Here is a 22,534-nt window from a genome sequence, read left to right on the forward strand (position 1 = left end):
ATTCTTTGACTATAAAGAATAATAATATTCTATATATAATAATAATTGTCTCCCCCCCCCCTAGTCTTATTTTCCGCTTATAAATGAAACTCAGATATAGGAAATTACCGGGCTTTTTTAGTTTTTACTTCTCTCTCTCTCTCTCTCTTTCTTTCACTTCCGCACTTTCTCGCTCAATCTCACCATCTATGTTTCATTTTTTCTTTTTATTGTTCAATATTTTTTCTTCTCTCCTTCTCACTTATTTTCCAAATCAGTTTCTCTCTTTACTTCTAACTCTCCCACATATTATCTATATTTAGGTAGATTTTTTTACTTTTTTCTTCTCTCTCTCTCACCCAAGCTACCTTTATCAAACGTTGTTATATTTTTAACTCCTTTTTAACTTCTCATTCAATCTCTTTATTTATATATTTTTTTCTTTCATCTGTTATTTTTCCCTTTTTATTATTTCTTTTTATTTCTCACATTTGTTCTTCTATTTTGTCTTCTTTAATTTCTATTTTCCTGTAGTTGTGTTCTCTCTTTGTTTTTCGTATTTTTATCTATATATTTTTCATTCTCCCTTTTATTCTACTTGTTTAATTTTTTCTCATTCACTCACGTTCTCGCCTTCTCCCTTCTTTCTCTTTCTCCCTCTCTCTCATGGAGAAATTTTGAACATTTGGTTACTGATTGTGTGAGACTGGTGTACAAGTGCTACAATTGTATTTTAAAAGGAAGACCGTTAAAAAAAAGCTTGGTTAAAGACAATGGAGACATTTAAACAAACCAAAATAATTTTTTAAAATACTTTTATCACTTGATTATAAAGAATAATAATAAGCATTTTCTCCTCTAGTCTTATTTTCCGCTTATAAATTGAACTCAGATAAAGGAAATTACCGGGCTTTTTTACTTTTTACTTCTCTCTCTCTCTCGCACTCTCTCTTTCTCTCTATCTATCTATCTCTCTTTATCTCTCTCTCTCTCTCTCTCTCTCTCTCTCTCTCTTTCACTTTCTCACTTTCTTGCTCACTCTCACCATCTATGTTTCATTTTTCTTTTTATTGTTCAATATTTTTTCTTCTCTCCTTCTCACTTATTTTCTAAATCAGTTTCTCTCTTTATTTCTATCTCTCCCACATATATTTAGGTAGATTTTTTTACTTTTTTCTTCTCTCTCTCTCTCTCACCCAAGCTACCCTTATCAAACTTTGTTATATTTTTATCTCTTTTTTAACGTCTCATTCAATCTCTTTATTTATATATTTTTTTCTTTCATCTGTTATTTTTCCCTTTTTATTATTTCTTTTTATTTCTCACATTTGTTCTTCTATTTTGTCTTCTTTAATTTCTATTTTCCTGTCGTGGTGTTCTCTCTTTGTTTTTCGTATTTTTATCTATATATTTTTCATTCTCCCTTTTATTCTACTTGTTTAATTTTTCTCACTCACTCACGTTCTCGTCTTCTCCCCCCTTTCGCTCTCTCTCTTTCTCCCTCTCTCTCATGGAAAAATTTTGAACGTTTGGTTACTGAATATGTGAGACTGGTGTGCAAGTGCTACAATTAAATTTTAAAAGGGGGACCGTTTGAAAAAAAAAAAAATATGCTCGGTTAAAGATAATGGACTCATTTAAACAAGCCAAAGTAATTTTTTAAAATACCTTTATTCCTTGATAATAAAGAATAATAATATGCAGTTTCTCTCCTCCTCTTATTTTCCGCTTATAAATTGAATTTTGATATAAGAATTTACGGGGCTGAAGGGTGTCCGGGCGAAGGGAGGAAAACCAGAGTTTAAGACAATGCCGGTCCCGAACAAAAGGGTTGTACATAGAAAATTTTGATATATTTTTGGTTTTATTTTGCCAATATACAAATTTTTATGCTGGTAATATAATCATACAGTCCAAACAATTTAAATTGCGAAAAGACGAAACTCTTCTGATGAACCAGAACAGTGATGATGAGCATAGAAAATTAATCGGAAACGACCAAACTACAAGTTCCTAACGGAAAACTTGAATAAGTTGAAGAAATACTACTGTGATAGTTAACATCAATAGTGACTAGGTATCGGACGATGAAGAATATGGAAGGATATTACATAGGAAAATTGGTTACGGATTTTAATGGTACAATAAAACAATAAGTTTAGCAATTAGGCCATGAACTCACGATCATTTTAGATCATCAGACCTCATTGCTTTAGATTGTATTTCGTTACCTTACAAATTTTTTGACAAAAACAACAACAGATTAAATAACGACTTCAGCCCGAACGGGCCTGACAAATGAAAACTGTATGATGGTCACTGGGAAATAATGAGAAATCACCAAACTACAAGTTCATCACGAAATGCTAGACTGGTAAGAAATTGCAGAAAGACACAGGTACACATAGCAATATTAATCAGACAAGGTTATCAAACGGAAAAGAATGTGGAAATATTACGTCGTAACAAAATGGATCTTAATCTTAAAGATACAATAAAATGTTAAATTCCGCAATTGGGAATAGGACTTATGCATTTTATTTTGAATATTTTTTGTCGTCATTTCAGAGTACGAGTCTTCTTCTCTCTTCTTCTTGTTTATTAAGCAATTATTTCAGTTAGGTCTGTTATAAATAAACAAGGTTAATGGCAATTTATAATTTTTTCCCCTCTTATTTCACGTTTTTGGTCTGCATATCCTCGGTCCTTTGAAGTGCCAGACGTATTTCACCCTCTTGCCATCATCTGAAAACAAAATTGTTCAGTGAAAATAAAGAAATAAGGACAAAGTAGACTAACACAAATCAACATTTCACCCAACATGTAAACTTGATTGTTTTTTAATACTGGTTTTCTTTTAAAGTGCAAAATCAAAAATGGAAATATGTTTCATAAAATTGTAAAAACAGATAAAACAAACAAGTGTATAAAGTTCAATAAAATTCTAAATTGTTACGGTAAGCCAAAACGCCATGTCAAGGAGTAAAGAAGGATAATGCATTTGCTGAAATTTTAAAGAATCTTGCGTAAAAATTTTGACAAATTAGACAAAATTCTATGAAATATATTAAATAAATGTTGTTAGGAACCTTGTTTTAACTTCATAAGTCATTGATTGATAAGGATTGATCAAGTACATAGACTGTGAACAAGAAGTAAGGGCAATGAAGAACAACTTGAAAAACTACAAACTTTTTGTGAACTTTGTTAAACATAGATGTGAGTTCTGCCACTGCCATTGCCAAAAAACCCCCGTTGGAGCTTTGGGGTTTAACAAAGGCATCCACAAAAGTAACGACTAGGTCATTGTGACCGGATGAAAAAAGGTTTTAGACTACACCAACACGATGACGGTCATATCCGTCCGTGAAAAACTGTGTGACAGTAATATATTTTACGGTTGATGGATATTTTATTAAATTCTCATAATTTTTACTTTCCAATGTTAGTTATATAAACATAACTATTTTTATACCATAAGGTGTTAATACCAAACCACTTTTTTGGTGCATATTTTATATATGGAATGGTTTCTTTATTCATTTTTTTTATTTCATTTTATAAATTATTACATATAGCTGCAGTAAATAACAGTTCTAAATCTAACAAAATCTGTCCGTAACCACCTTACCCATCTCTAAATCTAACCGTACCCAATGTAACCTACCCCTTAACCTTTCCATATGCCTTCCTAATTTAACCCGCGCCCAGAAAAATCGATGACGCAGAAATGATAAAAAAATGTGTACCAATTCCAAAAATATAGCCATAATGAATTATTAATATTAACTTAAAGTTAAAAAGTGTGTTTATGGTGAATCAGTAGGATTTTTTCTCAGATGCCAGTGACCGGTAGTCTTATCAATCCTCTGAGTTAGCCCTCTACTCTAGTTAGCCAGTTTTTGATGAGTGTTGTTTTATGATAAACTTGTCATGTCTGGCAACTCTAAATTTGTCCACTTCTCTTTTGGTCTTTTTTTGGATCCATGAGATGTAGAATTCGGTGCTTCTTTTTTGCCATGGTTCAGTGTATGTTATCTTGGAGATCCTCCTTTCGCCAGTTTGTCGGCCTTTTCGTTACCCAAAATTCCTTTTTGTCCTGGTATCCAAGTTAGAATGAGATTGTTGGGTTTTCCTAGGCTTTGGAGATTTATGATGCATCCATTGACTATCGTAGATGTGATCATTTTACATGCTAATGCCTAATTTTGCTCGTTTTCGTGAGATCGGTAATAATATATAAAATTCCAACAATTTATAAATATCATATCAACCAAATAAATAGAAACATGACAATATACACATTTAAGCAAACTGTTAATAAATTAATATTTATTTATAAAATTCTAGAAGTTCTTCATACGTCTAAAAGTTCAAATGTGGTCTTTCGGTAAGATCGATAAGAATACTTAGTACAAAATTTGCCGATAAAGGCTAATTTTATCAAATTGGCAGCCAATTTCGATCAAATAAATATATACATGAAGGAATCGCCCCGGAATAAATAAATAAAAAGATATACCATCATGAAATTGGCAAGCCCACTGGTTGGAAAAATTGCTCATATTTTTGCACTCTAACGACTTACAGGTTTACCCTCATAAATAATTAAATAAAAATATTAAAGGGAAAAGGGCAACAATCGAAGACACAGATGATGTACAAACTAAGATTCTAGGGCACTCTCAACACGACACGCAAGAAGGGCACAATTACAGAGAAAACAAACACTTTGAGCCCTGAAGATGATCTCAATAAAGATCGAAATGTTGGCACGATAAAAAAAATGTTTTTCTAAAACCTACGTCACACCGAACCGCATCTCACGACCTCCAAATAATCATCAAGTAACGGTCACTAAACACACACACTCGTATTACACAATGTACCAAAAGGACAAAAATGAATACCTTTGAAAAGTGCGAAATATACAAATATAATTAATTTCAATTGAAGAAACTAATGAATAGAGAAAGTATAAATATTAAATGACAAAGAACCAACGATCAGCAGTTATCGTGCCAACATTAATATAGACAACCGCATTAGAACGGGTTCCAAATCGAATGAACGGATCGTAAATAAGTTCTATTACTAAATAAGTTAAAGTTTCATAAACTGATGAACCTATAAAAAGAATGATGTATTTTGAAAAACGCCTGGAATGTAATTTTTAAAGATTTGATTGTATAGTCGATTCAAAAGAAAATCACAAATTCTGAAACGTGAAATTGGCTCAATGTTAGTTTTTGATTTTAGCCACTAAATATATTAACTCAGAGAGAAATTTTAAAATGGAATTATACACAATATAATTCAATCTCAATAAACATAGACTACTCAGTATAAAGAAAACTTGTACATTTTGATGTACATTTAATTGGTCGAAGTNAAAGCCCAAGCCTTGAAGATGATTTCTCTAAAGATCGAAACGTTGGCACGATAAAGAAAATGTTTTTCTGAAACCTACATCACACCAGATCGCATCTCACGATTTCTGAATAACTAAGATTCTAGTTTAAAATTTATTAATATTTGGCATTTATAATGTACGAATTATATTACTATTGTAAACAATTAATACTTTTTAATATAAAACTATCGTGTTATTAAGGTCAATACACTTTAATTGATATAAAAAATTTGCTTGTCATTCCAGTTTTATAAACTAATTTTTAAAAAATATATATTGCTTTAACGGGGTTTGCAATAGCAGAGGTCATATCAAGTCTCGGGGTTCCGGTTTTTTTGAAAAAAACAAAACAACAACAACAACAACACACATTTGTAATATTGCTGCAGGGCTGCTGGATCCGAACCCAGGACCTTTACTTTACAGTGGTCAGTACCGTGTCAAGACCATCTAATTGTTTTGTTATAAAAAATATCAGGGTATTGACACTACATTTGAAACAAGGTCGAACTGTGATAAATATTTTAATCTTTAGCCGTCAAACGGCCTGAGAAGAATTAAAAAGAAATAAAGTAATTGGGAGAAAGGGGAACGTGATGAGGGAGGGCGTCGATATCTGTTGTTTTAGAGTCTGGGGATTGTTTAATGGCTCGTGGAGGGTCTCTTTTATTTTAATGACGACCGCCCTCCCTTCATTTCATCAGGGATCCCGGGATGATTCCCTTTAAGGCAATTTCAGCCCATAAAAATGCTTCATTCCGCCAAAGTAACAAGTGTCCTGTTTATAACGTCACTTAATTCCGTCAAAGTTGCCTCTTTGACTGGGAGTTATTGCCGCCAGCCAGCCCTCAAAAATCAATTTCTCACTTACTTAAATTGATGAAATATTCTTTCAGATCAGGGTTAGATGATACTTGTTGGAAAATAGCGTTTTCCGTTGGGGTCGGAATAATTGCAATTCCTCTTGAGATAAGTAAAAATTAATTTGTGACAATAATATTTATTTGATGTTATAAATATTGAACTCACTGCTCTTCTTTGACGATTCTACTGCAAATTTAATTTATTATTCAATTATTTAAATGAACGTAAATTAAAATATCAAGAAAGAAGTTTAAAAAATGGTATTAAAATAATGTTAGGAACTAAATAAAAGGAAATAAAAGTTCAAAAGAAAACACCCAAAAAATTTGACCAGAACACATTTCGTTGCGATTAAATCCGTTCAGAGCGATAAGTTGGATTTTGAGAAATTATAAAAAAGTTTTGTTAATTTTCAAGTAAAAGAATCTCTAATAAATTAATTATGGAATTTTTACTACTAGAAAAATACAGTTATTTTGTCGTTGACGTTTTTAAATTTTTAATTTAAAAATGAACGATTACGCATTTCTAAGCCCTGATGAAGGAGATTTAATAGACATTAAAGATATTGTCCAAGAAAATTGCTAGGAATGTAATACATTTTTAAAAGAACTTTTCTGATTTGTTTGTCTATATTCTAATTGCGAATAAAATAAATTACACTTTTGAAATTTAAATTAAGCGATAAAGATTTAAATTTATTTTAAAACCATATTTAAAAAAAAATACGATTTGTAATTCATAAAACAAAGTAAAGATATACCCATCGTCAATTAAGAAATATCGATTACTGTAGTGGAGTGTGAATGAATGTGTGAATGTAATTTATTAGCGTGAATGGAAAGACATACTACCAATTACCCAGAGGAATATCAAGTAATTTTGGGTAGTATTAACCCTAGCTAGACTATCATGTTTTTATCTTGGTTCTGTGTATTTATGTTTGTTATTTGTGTAATTTTATCCAAAATTGACGAATCCCTAAGGTACAAAGAGACTAAAGGATAAAGAAAAGGGAGAATAGATTACCGTTATATCATACATCAAAACTTATCTAGAGAACAGGAAAAGAAATTAGTAGATATCAAACGCGAAAAAGATAAGAAAAGAAAAGCAAAGCTAAATAAGAAAGGGCTGGCGATGAGCAATGAAGTTTGCCGGCTCTAAAACTACAAAAAAAAATGATTAAGAAATCAAAACAATGTTGTTAAAATTTTTGAAAATTGAACCAAGAAAACAACTGTCTGAAATGAAATAATTATTTCATTTATTATAGTAGGTTTTATGTATAAAAAAAATCAATAGTTTACAAATAAGAGATAGATACCAGACTTAGAGTGATTAAATATATTCATTATCCAATACAAAAGCTTCTATCTTCAAAATGACGTTACTGATCTTAATTTCTCTTAAGAAAATCTTTAATTAATTAAAATTCTACAAAAACGGCTATACATTTTGTATCAGCGCCAGCATAATTATTCAATGCATTTGAATTTTCCTGTTTTATTAAACTTTGATGACTTTGAGTTTATTCAGGAAACAACATATTTCCTGTCTATATGTTTAATGTTTGTAGGTTAAAAAGGATTAATAACCGATTTATTGTTTTTTTTTTTACAAAAAATCGTGAATTAAAAAATACATCTATTTCTAATTTGAATATAAATTCCAGTTATGAAGGATATTTGATCTATTTTACAATCACGTTAGTGCTACGACTTGAGGGAAAAGGCCTAAAGCACCTATCCTATCTCTATTGATCCAGGAGTTCAACAACGCTCAAGGACCCTGACATATTCTAGACATTTTGATATGTTCACAAGATGGTCTACGTTTTATTTATAGGTATTTTCAAACAAAGGTTCAAAAAAATCAAGCGACTTTTTTTCTTTTTTTTCTTTCGTGAAGTACGTCGAAGAGGATCAAGCAGTTTGCACTAAATATAAAGTAACCTGTCTAGTTCTTTGCAGTATGTCTGCATCATTCAGTCAATTTTTTTGTTTATTTAACAGATAATGCTAGTTAATGATTACAATTTCAGCCTACTAAAATATACTTTTAAGATCTAGTGAGAATAAAACATAGTCTTTTACCAATTGTTTGAAATATTTCAATTAGCAGCATACTTTAATAGGGATGGCGAAGTCATTTCATATCCAATGTGGTTTATCATTAAGTCATTTAATTTACTGATTATAGCAAAAAACTATAAACTTAGCTAGTTACATTAAATTTATATCATTGTAGTTTTTATTAAATGTTTTCGTCGCCCTAACTCTCTCTAATCTTCTCGCTTTTACAATTTATCTTTCTTTTTTAATACCCACCCTCTCGGATGTTTTCAACATTTTTCTGTGTTTATTTCTTCTTCTCTGTTTCTCTCCCCTACTCTTTCTCTTTCTCCAACACAATATTTTCTTTATTTTATGTTTAGTCCGCCGTTCACGACCATTTATGCCTGCATGTCTGAGGTGGGTTGGTCTGTAAGACGCATGCCAGCATTTTGCCATCTTCAATGTTAACCGAAATTTTACACACTAAAGATGGTGCAAGGTCGAAACGCCACAGACAAACCAGAGAAGATAGACAGACCAAATGCTCGGAAATAACCAAATCAGCTGTTCATTATATCTCAGACTACACGAATTTATCTTTCTGGTTTAATATTTTTATTTTCTTTCACTCTCACTCTCTCTCTCTCTCTCTCTCTCTCTCTCTCTCTCTCTCTCTCTCTCTCCCTTTCCCTATCTTTTGCACATATGTGTACAACTTTCCCCCCATTTTTTCTCTCCAACCCACACTTTTTTCTCTTTATTTCCGTGTCACTTTCTTTTTTACTTTTGTTGCTCACATTCTTACTCTACTATGTTTCTATCACTTTTTTCTTCCGTCTCACACCACACAATTTCTTTTCCATTTTTTTTCTTTTTTATATCTTAAGATCCCAGTTCCGTTCTCTTTTTCTCTCTTCATTTCGTAATTCTACCTTTCATTGTCTATGCTCCTTCCTCATTCTCTTTTTCTTTCTGTTATTCAACTTTTTTCTTTCCTACTCACTCATTTGTTAAATCAATTTCTCTATTTATTTCTTCCTTTTCCATACGTAATTTAGCTTTCTATTTTATCTGACTTGTTCAATTACTTATTTTACCATTTTTTAATTATTTTCTACTTCTCTCCCACACCCACATTTTCTATAGCCTTTTGCCACTTTTCCTTTTTTATCACTAAATCGCATTTCCATTATTTTTTCTCTTTTCGTTTCCTAATTCCTACTTTTCATTATTTAAGCTCTTCGCTCTATCTCTCTCTCTATCACTTTCTCGATCACTCGTCCTCCCTCACTCTCACCATCAATGTTTTATTTTTTTTTTATTGTTCAATATTTTTTCTTCTCTCCTACTCACTTATTTTCTAAATCAGTTTCTCTCTTTATTTCTATCTCTCCCACATATTATTTAGGTAGATTTTTTCTTTTTACTTCTCTCTCTATCACCCAAACTTCTCTTATGAAACGTTGTTATATTTTTATCCCATTTTTAATTTCTCATTCAATCTCTTTATTTATACATTTGTTCTTTTATCTGTTATTTTTCTCTTTTTATTATTTTATTTTTATTTTTCACATTTGTTCTTCTATTTTGTCTTCTTTAATTTCTATTTGCCGGTAGCGGTGTTCTCTCTTTGTTTTCGTATTTTTATTTATGTATTTTTCACTCTCCCTTTTATTCTACTTATTTAAATTTTCTCTCTCGCTAACGTTCTCGTCTTCTCCTCTCACTCGCTCTCTCTCTCTCTCTTTCTCCCTCTCTCTCATGGAGAAATTTTGAACATTTGGTTACTGATTATGTGAGACGGGTGTACAAGTGTTACAATTGTATTTTAAAATGGAGACGGTTTGAAAAAAAAGACAATGTAGACATTTAAACAAACCAAAATATTTTTTAAAAATACCTTTATTCCTTGATTATAAAGAATAATAATATGCATTTTCTCCCCTAGTCTTATTTTCCGCTTATAAATTGAACTCAGATATAGGAAATTACCGGGCTGAAGGGTGTCCGGGCGAAGGGAGGAAAACCCGGGTCTAAGACAATGCCGGTCCCAAACAAAAGGGTTGTACCACAAAACAGTGGCTCTCTCTCCCAACAATGGACTTCTCAGGGAACAATGGGACAAAGTTTGCGCCATAGTTGTGTAATCAGCTCCCTTGGGCAGATTAGCCTTTCTCAAGCCCTGGAATCCTCTTTCGACGTGAAAACAACGGAGAGCAACCGGGGAACAATGTAATTCCGGAAGATAACCGATGACTACAAATTATTTCTTGTTAACTCGCCCCTTTTATCTTCTCATCTGTGGGACGTTGATTTTTTATTCTCAACCCTTCTCGCCATAAGCACTTTGTGGTCGCTTGAAGATTTTTAGTAAGAGAGTGAAAAACGAGGCTTTCAGATCTCAAGATGCGATTCCATCTCAAATCAAACGCCTCGTTCAAAATCAAACAAAAATGTTTTTATTGAACATTAAAAGCAAACTATTTTTATATTAATTTGGTGGTATTTTCAGTACTCTTGAACGAACATAACACCAAAAGCTTCTTACGACAAGGAAAGATCCTATAATCGACAAAGAAATATGATTTCATTACGATTTTTTTATGTAAAAAAATTGTATTGCTTTACAATCTTTGTCTAACGACTAAAATGCCCATTTGTAAGTACTTTTCGTCCAAAATGCCTGAGATTCTAAACGGCACCCGTACACTGATGGGTCGCCGAGTCAACCTCTTAACCGTTGCAGACACCAGCGCCCCCTTATATACAGGGTGTATCAATTCAAGAGTCCACCCATTTAATGTGAAAACTATTAACTTTAACAAAAAATGATCTTCAACAAACCCAAAGTTAATTTTGACTAGGAATCGCGTGGTAGTAACATATTTAACATACCTTTCTCACTAGATGGGAAATGACTTTTTTTTCCCTTTCCACCACCCCGCCGTATCTGAGGAAGACCCCATACCGGCGGACAAACGCATTAGCTTAATCGAATTTGTATATCTAAGGGATTTCAAATAAATGGGATAAAAATACCTCCCAACGATCTTTCCTTCAGGCGAGATCGCTGGTCGGTTTTTGAAGGGACCATCTTCCCTTGCTGGTTTCCCCTTGCACGTTTACTTTTCCTTGGTTTTATTTTCTATCTATTTATATTATCTAAAATTTTTTTACTAAGAAGAGGAAAACAGCTCGGAACCCTAAACCTAAACCTATGTTTAATTATGCAATAAATAAATAAATAACGGTAATAAAACTCTAACAATACTAACAATATTTAGGACTTAATAATTAGAATAAATATAATAAATAGGGACTTGTTCATTTAACCGTATTTGAGGCAAAGTCTTTTAGTGCTCCAAAAGATTTGATATCACAGACTAGCTTTTGGAGATTAGGCGGCCATTCTGCTCAGGTGATGGTCTTTCGCAAACGTTCTCTTTGCCTTGAATTTGGTACAGCTGAAGAGTTTATGTTCGGCGTCTTCTTCAGTGCTGCATACGGAGTATAAAGGGCTTTCTCTTTTCTTATATTTATAAAGATAGCTTGCGAAGTTTCCATGTCCTGATAGCATTTGGGTGGTCCAGTAGTCGGGATGTAGCCATTTTGCTTTTTGTCTTTTTTCAACGCTTGGGAAAAATTTGGATGTTAGCCGACCTTTATTGCTATTTGTCCATCTTTCTTGCCATGATGCCCTTGTCATTTTCCCCAAGTACTCTTTTGCCTCCCTCCCCGTTGTCCTTCGGAACCAGTCTATTTCTCCTTGGTTTGCCCATTTGTTATTTTAAATGAGGATCCCAGATTTTTATTCTACCCTGCGATTCTATAGCTTATTTTAAGACACTTTTACTGAAAAGAAAATTTTGGTAGGATCGACCATTTCTGAATTATGCCCGGTGGAAGACGCGTTGGGGTACGCTTTTTGTAACATGATAGCCCTCCCCATTACTTCGAAAATGATTAACTTTAGCAAAAAAATATGTTTTATAAACCCCAATTTAATTTTGGCTAGGAATCGCATGGTAGTTACAGATTTAATATAACTTTCTCATCTAAATGGAAAATGACACTAACTTTGTTATTTTAAATATGAATTCCATATTTTTATTGTGCAATTCGATTCTAGAGCTTATTTTATGCCAGTATTATTGAAGGGAAAATTTTGATAGGATTGACCATTTCTGAGTTATGACCAACGGAAGACGCTCAAGGGGGTGAGCTTTTTGTAGCCATAAGCCCTCCTCGTTTATTTCGAAAACAATAACTTTAGCAAAAAATGGTCTTATACTAACCCCAAGTTAATTTTTTGTTATTTTTGGTTAAAAAAAGCTACTTTTTCACGCTTCTTTTGAGGGTATAACTCAGAAATGGTTAATCCTATCACAATTTTCCTTTCCATAAAAATGGCATAAAATAAGCTCTAGGATAGAACTGTACAATAAAAATATGGCATTCTCATTTAAAATAACAAAGTTAGTGTCATTTCCCAGCTGAAAGAGAAAGTTTGTTAAATCTGTTCCACCAGGCAATTAACTTGGATTATATAAGATCATTTTTGCTAAAGTTAGCCGTTTTCCAATTAAAAAGGTCGACTATAGAAGTTGATACACCTTGTATATCATACCAATTCCAGCCAATAAAAATGTGGGATTCTCATTTAAAATAACAAAGTTAGTGTCATTTCCCAGCTGGAAGAGAAAGTTTGTTAAATCTGTTCCACCAGGCAATTAACTTGGATTATATAAGATCATTTTTGCTAAAGTTAGCCGTTTTCCAATTAAAAAGGTCGACTATAAAAGTTGATACACCTTGTATATCATACCAATACCAGCCAATAAAAATGTGGGATTCTCATTTAAAATAACAAAGTTAGTGTCATTTCCCAGCTGGAAGAGAAAGTTTGTTAAATCTGTTCCACCAGGCAATTAACTTGGATTATATAAGATCACTTTTTTTGCTAAAGTCAGTCGTTTTCGAATGAAAAAGATCGACTATAGAAGTTGATACACCCTGTATATCAAACCAACACCAACCCATAAAATTATGGGATTCTCGTTTAAAATAACAAAGTTAGTATCATTTCCCAGCAAGAAGAGAAAGTTTGTTAAATCTGTTCTTCCAGGCGGTTCTTAGGCAAAATTAACTTTGATTGTATGGGATCATTTTTTGCTAAAGTCAGTCGTTTTCGAATGAAAAAGATCGACTATAGAAGTTGATACACCCTGTATATCGAACCAACACCAACCAATAAAAATATGGGATTCTCAATTAAAATAACAAAGTTAGTGTCTTTCCCAGCTAAATGAGAAAGTTATGTTAAATCTGTTATCACCATGGTATTCCTAGCCAAAATTAACTTGGGGTTTGTATTAAATGGTTGGTCTATTGAAGTTTGTCCACCATGTATTAAGATTTATTATTTTATGAATTAATTTAATTAAAAGGACCAGGTAAATATTCAACCAAACTGAAAAGACTAAATGCCTAAATTCTTTCCCGATAGACTTAATAAGCGAGAAGAAAGGCGGATGTGGTTGAAACCAATCAAACTATTAAATTTTGTTATAATTAACTGTTTAAAAATAATCAATCATCAATAAAAATCCTTACATTGTTTACAAAAAGCATACCCGTTTAGAAATTAAATAACAGCTACATCTTATCCCAAAAAGATTGGAAACGACCTAGCCCACAGGTTTATGCTCTTCTCCCCTCCAGTCACCGAGAGTAAATCTTCCAATTTAAAAATAATAAGTTTATAACGTATACCATTGCTATTTAACCATATGCAACAAAGAAGTTGAAGAAAACTTTTTGCCGTCAGACTGTAAAGGCGTTGTGTCAGATAAACCTCTTTAATTCAAAAGTGAAATTCTCCAATTTATCGGGCGGTTGGGGTAAGGGTTGTTACAGGGGAGGCCATTGTTTAGAGGGTGTCTCCCGTGTGTTGCGGGAACGATATTTCACAGGACCCCTCCCACGACAGATCCCGGTTCCCGGGGCTTATTGAGTCTTGAGGCAAATCCTCCGGTCTTAAGGGCAGGGCCGTGTATTATGTATGGGACCACCTGCTCCCGGCAAGACGGATAGGTCCTCCCTATTAATTGCCTGCATTAATCACCCCTTATGGACGGATCCATTATGTATCCCTCGCCCTCCCGTTCAACCCTAAATTATTTCTACGTCAAACGACCCAATAATTGATTGCTGTTATGTATTATAGAAGTCCGCAAAATCTCGCTCCGGGCCGTCCCCCGAGGCTGCGACAGTGGCGAAACCACCCTTTAACTTCACAGAAATTGTGATTTCCTGTTGTACCCCTCTTTTTGAAAAGAAAGAGGAAATCGCACTGAAAATCCCATTTGAGTTTTCTCTTTTCCTAATTGAACCTTGATTCGCCGTTGATAGAGTGAATCATGCATTACATCTTTCAACGACTGTGGCAGATGTTTATGCAACAAAATCTACATTCGCCATCACATCCTAAAATATTCCACATGCATATCCTCGACACGATTAAACTCTTAAATTTCTTATTAATTTATGTGGAGTAATGAATTTGATGTTTTTAAAATTTTTGAACTGTTCCCTCTGATGACCATGTCAGGCCAAAAGAGTCCTTCCAACGAGACCAGCAAGGTTTGACAATCCAAATTTATATTAAATAACAAGCATTGTATAAATTCATTGTTTTTATTGAAAATTTTATAGCATTGTATAAATTCCATTGGAATTTTTTTCCACATCCTACATGTATTTGTAAAACTTAAAACATGTTTATAAATCCCCGGCCCTGAAGATGTTCTCAATAAAGATCGAAACGTTGGCACGATAAAGTACATATTTTTCTAAAACCTACGTCACACCAGACCGCATCTCACGATCTCCGAATAATTAAATAACAAGCTCAAACTTGATAAAATTGATAACGATCAAATCCCAAAATTATTATAGTTCCGCTCAGTGCGGTCCAGAAGCTCAGGAGAAGAAGCCCAGTGGACCCATTAATAAACAAAATAAAACAACAATTAAAAGGGATCGACACAGTTGGGAAGAAGGTCGTGCTGGTGTGGGTTCCCGGCCACATAGGGATAGCCGGGAACGAAGAAGCAGACAGCGCGGCCAAAGAAGCAGCCAGAGGACCTCACGACGCTTCCCAACAAATACGCCCAGCGGATCTCAAGTTATTAATTTCAAATACGATAAAAGAAGAATGGAAAAACCGCTGGGCTGGCAAAAATAGAAATAACCCTGCCAAATTGTGTCAGATTAAGAAAGACGTCGGTCCCTGGTTCACGGAAAATGGGTCAAAAAGGGAAAAGGTCATACTGACAAGACTACGCATAGGTCATACAGGAATTACGCACGGGCACCTTCTAGCAGGAAAGCGAACACTTAGGTGCCCATTATGCAAGGATAGAGTAATAGTCGAGCACTTTTTCAATTGTAGAAGGCTCGACGTTTATAAGCAATATTTTGGAATATCATCGGACATGTGCGTAGTCTTGGGGCACGGCAGCGGGCACAAATCGCTGCACCGGTACCTCCGGGCTATAAGGATTTTCAAATGTATAGTTTATGTGTGTTTGTTCAGTGCTTGTGTGAAGTGTTTGTGTGGTGTTTATGTTAATATATTAGGTTGAATGTAATTTATTAGCGTGAAAGGAAGGAGTTATTTACCCCGACCCGAGGAATATCGAGTACTCTGGGGTGAGTGAGTGACGTCTGGAGAGTACAAGTAAGTTATCAGAGCGAATGGAGTGGGTTCAAACCCNAGAAATTTTTTTGTTTAATTTTTAAGTAACAGTTTTTAATTTCTATTTAGACATTTTTTAAATTAGATTAACCATTGCTTTAACAAAAAAAAAAAAAAGAATACGTACGATATATTCGTATGTATGCGCGTGTAAGTTTAATTCCTGCATCTGTAAACATAAATAAATAATTGGCCTCTTAGAAGAGTTTATGAAAATTAATTCCAATTGTACGAGGAAATAGTATAAAATGAAATATATCTATTTCTCTGTAAAATTAACCCGTTTTAATTTCACATCAACCTTTTTTCGCTGTAATTTTTCTCTATTAATTTATAATTAACACTTTTTAACTTAAAAAAACTTTTTTAATTGCGAATTTCTTATACTTTTTTTAAAAAAGAATACAAAATCTTTTATATACCTCTCTTCAGTGTTAAATGTATCGATTACTTTTTCACTCACGAAGACTTTGTATTAAGATAGATCTTAAAGAAAAAAGCTTTTTACAAGTTGTTACTTTGGCCCATTTTAAAGTCCTAATCAGGGCAAAACAGTCTTAAATATGTCTAAAGATTGACATATTTAAGTTTGTTAATGATGATCTCAAATTTTCTTCAAGTCTGACTGAGGTAGGGAAACGTCCCTTTCCGGAGTTGCTAACCGAATTCAAGCGCTCTCGCTGAGCCAGTTTTGCATTTTTCCTCTTTCATTTATTTACCTGTATCATCCGTGAAGCCCGGTAGAAAGCTGCGAAATGAGAATTATACCACTGTTAAAACCCTCTGAGTAGGTCTTCAGGGAAATTTGAGATCGCCTAAAAAACTTAAATATGTCAATCTTTAGACATATCAAGGTCGTGATAATGATCTTAAAATCGGTCGAAAGCTTGGAAGTAACCAGTGGATTTGATGTTATCTTCATCCAGACTCTCTCTGGCTAGTTAATCAGTCTTGTGTAATATATGGGAAATAGTTTTCTGTTCTTATTTCTTCAACCTACCTACTCGGATCCATATTAATTTGTAACTCCCATCTTGGTACTATCGACATAGGTCATTTTGTCAAATAAGCATAAGCACTTCGAGTGATGTTCATATAATTGAGCTTTTTTTTAATAGTGAGCGTTTTTTTCTCCCCAAAAGAAAATGATAGTTCTTAAATCTTAAAGTTTCATTTTTTCCTGATTCTAGGATTTTTAAGATTAGCCTTTAATGACAAACATCAGAGGCTAGGTGTTTGTCAGGTTTTGTATAGTGATTGATTTAATGAGAATACATTTATACCGAGGAATTGTAGAAGTTTTAACAGTGGTATAATTCTCATTTCGCAGCTTTCTACCGGGCTTCACGGATGATAAACAGGTAAATAAATGAAAGAGGAAAAATGCAAAACTGGCTCAGCGAGAGCGCCTGAATTCGGTTAGCAACTCCGGAAAGGGACGTTTCCCTACCTCAGAGGGACTTAGAAATACGTCTTTCTCAATAATTTACGCGCATTCTGTGCCAGTCAGTTCAGACATTTTTAACATCCGGATGTTGGGGCGTTGGCATCTCTTCGAGAGTACAAGACCTCGTATTCTTTTTACAGTCCCCCCTAACTATTTCTCTTTTGAAATTTATCTGTTGTCGATTCGTTATCTCTTCTTTATTTCCTCTCAAATTGTGAGGACAATTACTCGGTTTTGACTGGAAGGAGATCCTTTAGAAAAGTCGGGCGTTTGGCCTTTTCATTTCTAAGAGACTCGTCTGTATATGCCATAGCGGAAGGGTTAAACACTTTGCCCTATTGTCATATGTCTTGCCTTGATATATCTCAGGCGAAAGGGCAAGGGTTAAAACCGGGAGGGTCGGCCCCTGCGTCAATAGGGTCGCTTATTGTAAGATATAGGTTTACACTTTTCAATTTCCGTTTCGGGGCATGATTGATTTATAAATAAGTTTTTTCACCCGTGAGAAATCTGTTAAACCGTCTGAGGGTTTCGGGTTGCTGAAACGTGAGCCGGGGTGTTTTCCATTGTCGATCTTCTTTGCTGAGACAGTAATCATTATTATCCTACAAATTTGATTATTTTGTTAACTTAATACCTGTTAACTTTTAATATAATTTTTGTAGTTTTTATTGTATGCATAGAAGAAAATAAAAAATATTTTTTCTTAACTTACTATGTGAAACTCATGTCGGTAATGATTGATTCACAAGTTTTTACATTGAATTAATTAAGGTTTTTACTTGAGATAAAAAAAGTCAGTGTGACGAGCGGGATTCGAACCCACGACCTTCGGCTTAATACGCCGCAACTCGATCACTTGAGCTATCGTTACTTTGATCCACTCAGGCACTAACTTCCCATCTCAACCCCACCTTTTGAATTTTCCCTCCTTTTTGCCATTTTTCAAGAGATTTGAGATGGGAAATTAGTGCCTAAGTGGATCGAAGTCACGATAGCTCAAGTGGTAGAGTAGCGGCGTATCAAGACGAAGGTCGTGGGTTCGAATCCCGCTCGTCACAGTGACTTTTTTATCGCAACTAAAAACCTTAATTAATTGAATGATATTAATTGGTCAAGCGGACCACGAAAACTAGTGAATTTTTACATTGATTAATGAAATTTAAAGAGAAAAATAATATAATCTTTTTTATTTTATTTTTTTAAAGTCATATAACAGACTTGGTGATCGGCTTAATTTTCATAAGAAAATAAGGGTTGTTTATACTTGTCCACATAATTCTGAAGATTTTAGACTGGGACTAATGATTATAAAAAAAACGCAGGACAGATACAAGATGAAATGGAGCAAAGAAATGGAGAACTGCTGTGGAGGAGCGACATGGAAGTGCTGCACTTGCTGGACTCTGGGGAGTGGAATGGGAGCGGGTGGGCGTAATGTATATACTGTACTGTTTAGGTATTCTATTTTCGGCCAGGTATGCAGATTATATCTTCCGAAGAAATTGGATTGAGATAGAATAGTACTGCTGAGTCGTCAGCAAAGGGTGGAAGGACATCAGCGGTATAAAGAATTGGTCCAATTACACTTCCCTGTGGTACATCCGCTGCTGATCAATAATCGCAATAATCTGATGTAAGACCAAACAGGAACAGTCCAATAGATCCACCGCTTTTGGATAAATTAAAAGGCATTTGGAAGAATTTGTATCACACGTGTTCGAACCTTTGTGCTACATAAAGAAAAGTTTCTATACGGTATTTTTTTCGTTAAAGGAAAAGAATATGCTACAACGCAAAACACTTGCTGGTCTGTGAAGTGATGAGAACGAATGTCAAACTGAAGATCTAGTAGAAGTTATTTTTTTGGCAGAAAAATCTTTTTGAATATTTTAGACATGATGGAGAGTGAACTTATTTGGACGATATTATTAAGCTTTTTGAACAGAATTAATTATTTGGACTTCTGCTCTCCTCATCATAATTTCTGGGGCAATCCAAGGTTGAACAGTGAAGAGTGAACAGTGAAAATGAAGCAATTTATCATGCAAAAGTTAAATGTGGGAGGATAAGGAAAACGAGATCAACGAAGAGCAAAAAAAAACTGGACGGGAAAAAAATACAAAGTTTAAGAAAAATAACGAGAAAAGGGAGTAATGGGACAGGTGAGAGAGTGGATAAGTGAGGGGGTAAAAGAGAGAGACTATTTAAAAATAACAGTGATTATTTAATGGTTCGGCTTTTATTCGTTCAATGGGTAAAAGAGGGTCGTTTAATTTAATTATGGTTTTTTAAGTTTAGAAAACAATCAAACTGTGAAGTTGCTAAATTGGGTTTTAGTCTGAGGAAAATTTGGGTCAGTGTTGATCAAGAAAAACAGTCCTTGCTGAATTTATTTGTCAGAATACTGCATTCGTTTGATTCATTAATTCGTAGTAATATTAATACATAGAAACAAGAAAAAATATTAAAATTTAATGGTTAAACTCTATAACGTAAATGCGTTATTTATGTCGGTTATCAACATGTATTCAACGTCAACTTGTACCCATTTTTAAAAAAGGAGAAACTGAATTTACGTATTCTTTACTCATGCTGCAAAAAGTAAATTGGAAAAAAAATACTAAAACTATGCGTTCTGCACTGTAACCACTTCAATTTATCTATCAAGACCTAGGAAAATTGATGGCCCTTCCTCAGGGGCGGTTTACGACTTTATACCTGGTTTGACTCGAAGCTTTTAGAATGATTAATTTTTTCGCTGCCGATTTACTTTATAATTATTTGAATTTTGTCTAATTAAGATGTTTCTGTACAATTTATTTTTATACTATAAGTAAAATTGTTGATATGTACAAATCTAAGTAAAAACTAAGTGGCACTAGGGTGTGAAGTATCATCCAGTGGTGAGATTTACACTAGGGTCTACGCGCTACGACTCGCTGCCCAACAGGTCGCGATGCCACTGCCTCATCAATCTCCTTGTGGGATTATTTGGGGTAGTTCGGGATGTTAGGTTTAAAACTAAAGGATCGGGGTGAGATGAAAGGGAGTTTGGTATTTTATGTACCGGGATTATATGACATATTTGACAAAAGGAATCTTATAGTCATTGTGGATTGTGTGGTTAGATAGAAGAAGGAGTGTTTACTATTTTTCGGAGGACTTTGGATTGGGAAATCTGGATGCGATGATAATTAGAATGTTTGGATGAACCCCACAGTGCAATGCTGTACGTCCAAATGGGTTTAATTATTGTCTGGTATATCAGTCGTTTTTTGTGAAGCGTTACTTTTGATAGTTGGATCATGAGATTGTATTGCAGCTCCTAGTCAGTTTCTGATTTTCAGCCATGTTTGGGGATTTCAAGTTAGACTTTTGTCGATGTACAGCCCAAGGTAGTAGTTGACTAAAGGACACATGATGTAGGTAAAGTGGTGGCATTATTTCACGACGGGGTGAAAGGTTATATAGTGGCTTTTATCCACATGTTTTAGCCAAGGTTCCAAGGTGCCAAGGTGAGCCTGTAAGGAGAGATGTGAGAGGGCGAGATCTTTATTGGAGGATAGGATAGCAGTATCATCCGCAAAAGTGCGAATGGATGTGTCAGGATGGATAGGGGAGTCAGCAGTATTCGTTGTATAAAGGATGGGACCGAGGATATTACCCTGCGTGACTCCGGCCATAACACGATAGTAGTAGAGCAAGACGTTCTTTGGCTGATCTGAAGATAAGATCAATAGTCAAGATTTAAATCTTCAGTTCTTGCGATGAATCGTTGTATTTTTGAATATCAGATTATCATAACATTTTTTACAATAGAAAATCAAAAATCCAAAAGTAAGGAGCGATGCGAGAGGATTTTGCATTGGGAAATCTGGATGCGATGATAATGAGAATGTTTGGAGGTTCAAAGCCGTAAGTCCAAATGGGCTTAACTATTGTCTCGTAAAACATTCATTTTATGTGAAGAGTAACTTTTGATCTTCTGACAAGGAATTGTGAGATTGTTTTGTAGCGTCTTTGGGGATCCCAAGTCGGTCTTTTGTCGATGTACAGCCCAAGGTAGTTGTTAACTAAAGGACACATGATGTAGGTAAAGTGGTGGCATTATTCCACTTCGGAGGGTATAGGTTATATGGTTGCTTTTATCCACATTTCTTTTTATACGCCACTTTTTTTAGCCAAGGTTCCAGTTTGAGTAGGTGAACCTGTAAGGAACGATGTGAGAGACGACATCATTATTGGAGGATAGGGTAACAGTATCATCCGTAAAAGTGCGAATGGATGTGTCAGGATGGATATGGAAGTCAGCAGTATACGTTGAATAAAGGATCGGACCCTGCGGGACTTCGGCTAGTTAAAACAAATACAGTCGTTAAAAAAATGTTTCTGAAGCCGCGATTTGGTTACAATTGGAAGTCAAGTAAAGTACAAAGTACAAGGCACGGTAGCTCAAGTGGTAGAGCAGCGGCGTATTTAGCCGAAAGTCGTGGGTTCGAATCCGGTCTTTATTATATTCATTTCGAAAAAAATGTGTATAATTAATTGAGTAATACCACGATAGTAGTAAGAGTAAGATGTTCTCTGACTGACCTGGAGATAAGATCAATTGTCATGATTTAAATTATGATCTCCAGTTTTGAATGCAAAAGTTGCTAAGTTGCAAGAGTACCAAGAACAGTCAATATTTTGGTAAATATGAATCGTTGTATTTTAGAATGTCAGATTATCTTAACATTTTTTTTACAATCGTAAAACAATAAATAAAAACTTTTTGTGATATTTATTAAATAAAAAGGGGGGCAAGGGATACCCATGTCATACTTGTTTTCCAAGCCTAACGTCCCACTATCACATTCGACCATAAATTTACAGCACAACCCGATATAAAACCTTGTTCACTTTTGTGTAATTTATTTACCGAATAATTAATATCGCCCACCCCATGGAAATAAATGATCGGCGACGGGGGAAGAGCCATTTATTAACGAACTCTCGGACTTATTAAGGAG

At 34.2% G+C, this 22,534-nt stretch overlaps 1 long non-coding RNA gene across 1 annotated transcript in view; it reads right to left on the reverse strand.

The window, feature by feature from the left end:
- Nucleotides 1-2,184: 2,184 nt before the first annotated feature.
- The window catches only part of LOC112127791, a 43,924-nt gene continuing 23,574 nt past the window's right edge, over nucleotides 2,185-22,534 (reverse strand). Inside the window, exon 3 of the long non-coding RNA XR_002910731.1 lies at nucleotides 2,185-2,724. This is a non-coding gene — a long non-coding RNA (uncharacterized LOC112127791). The remainder of the gene's footprint in view (nucleotides 2,725-22,534) is intronic.

This window comes from Cimex lectularius, unplaced genomic scaffold, assembly GCF_000648675.2.
Source record: "Cimex lectularius strain Harlan isolate CLEC.00 unplaced genomic scaffold, Clec_2.1 scaffold121, whole genome shotgun sequence".
NCBI classification, from domain to species: Eukaryota; Metazoa; Arthropoda; class Insecta; order Hemiptera; family Cimicidae; genus Cimex; species Cimex lectularius.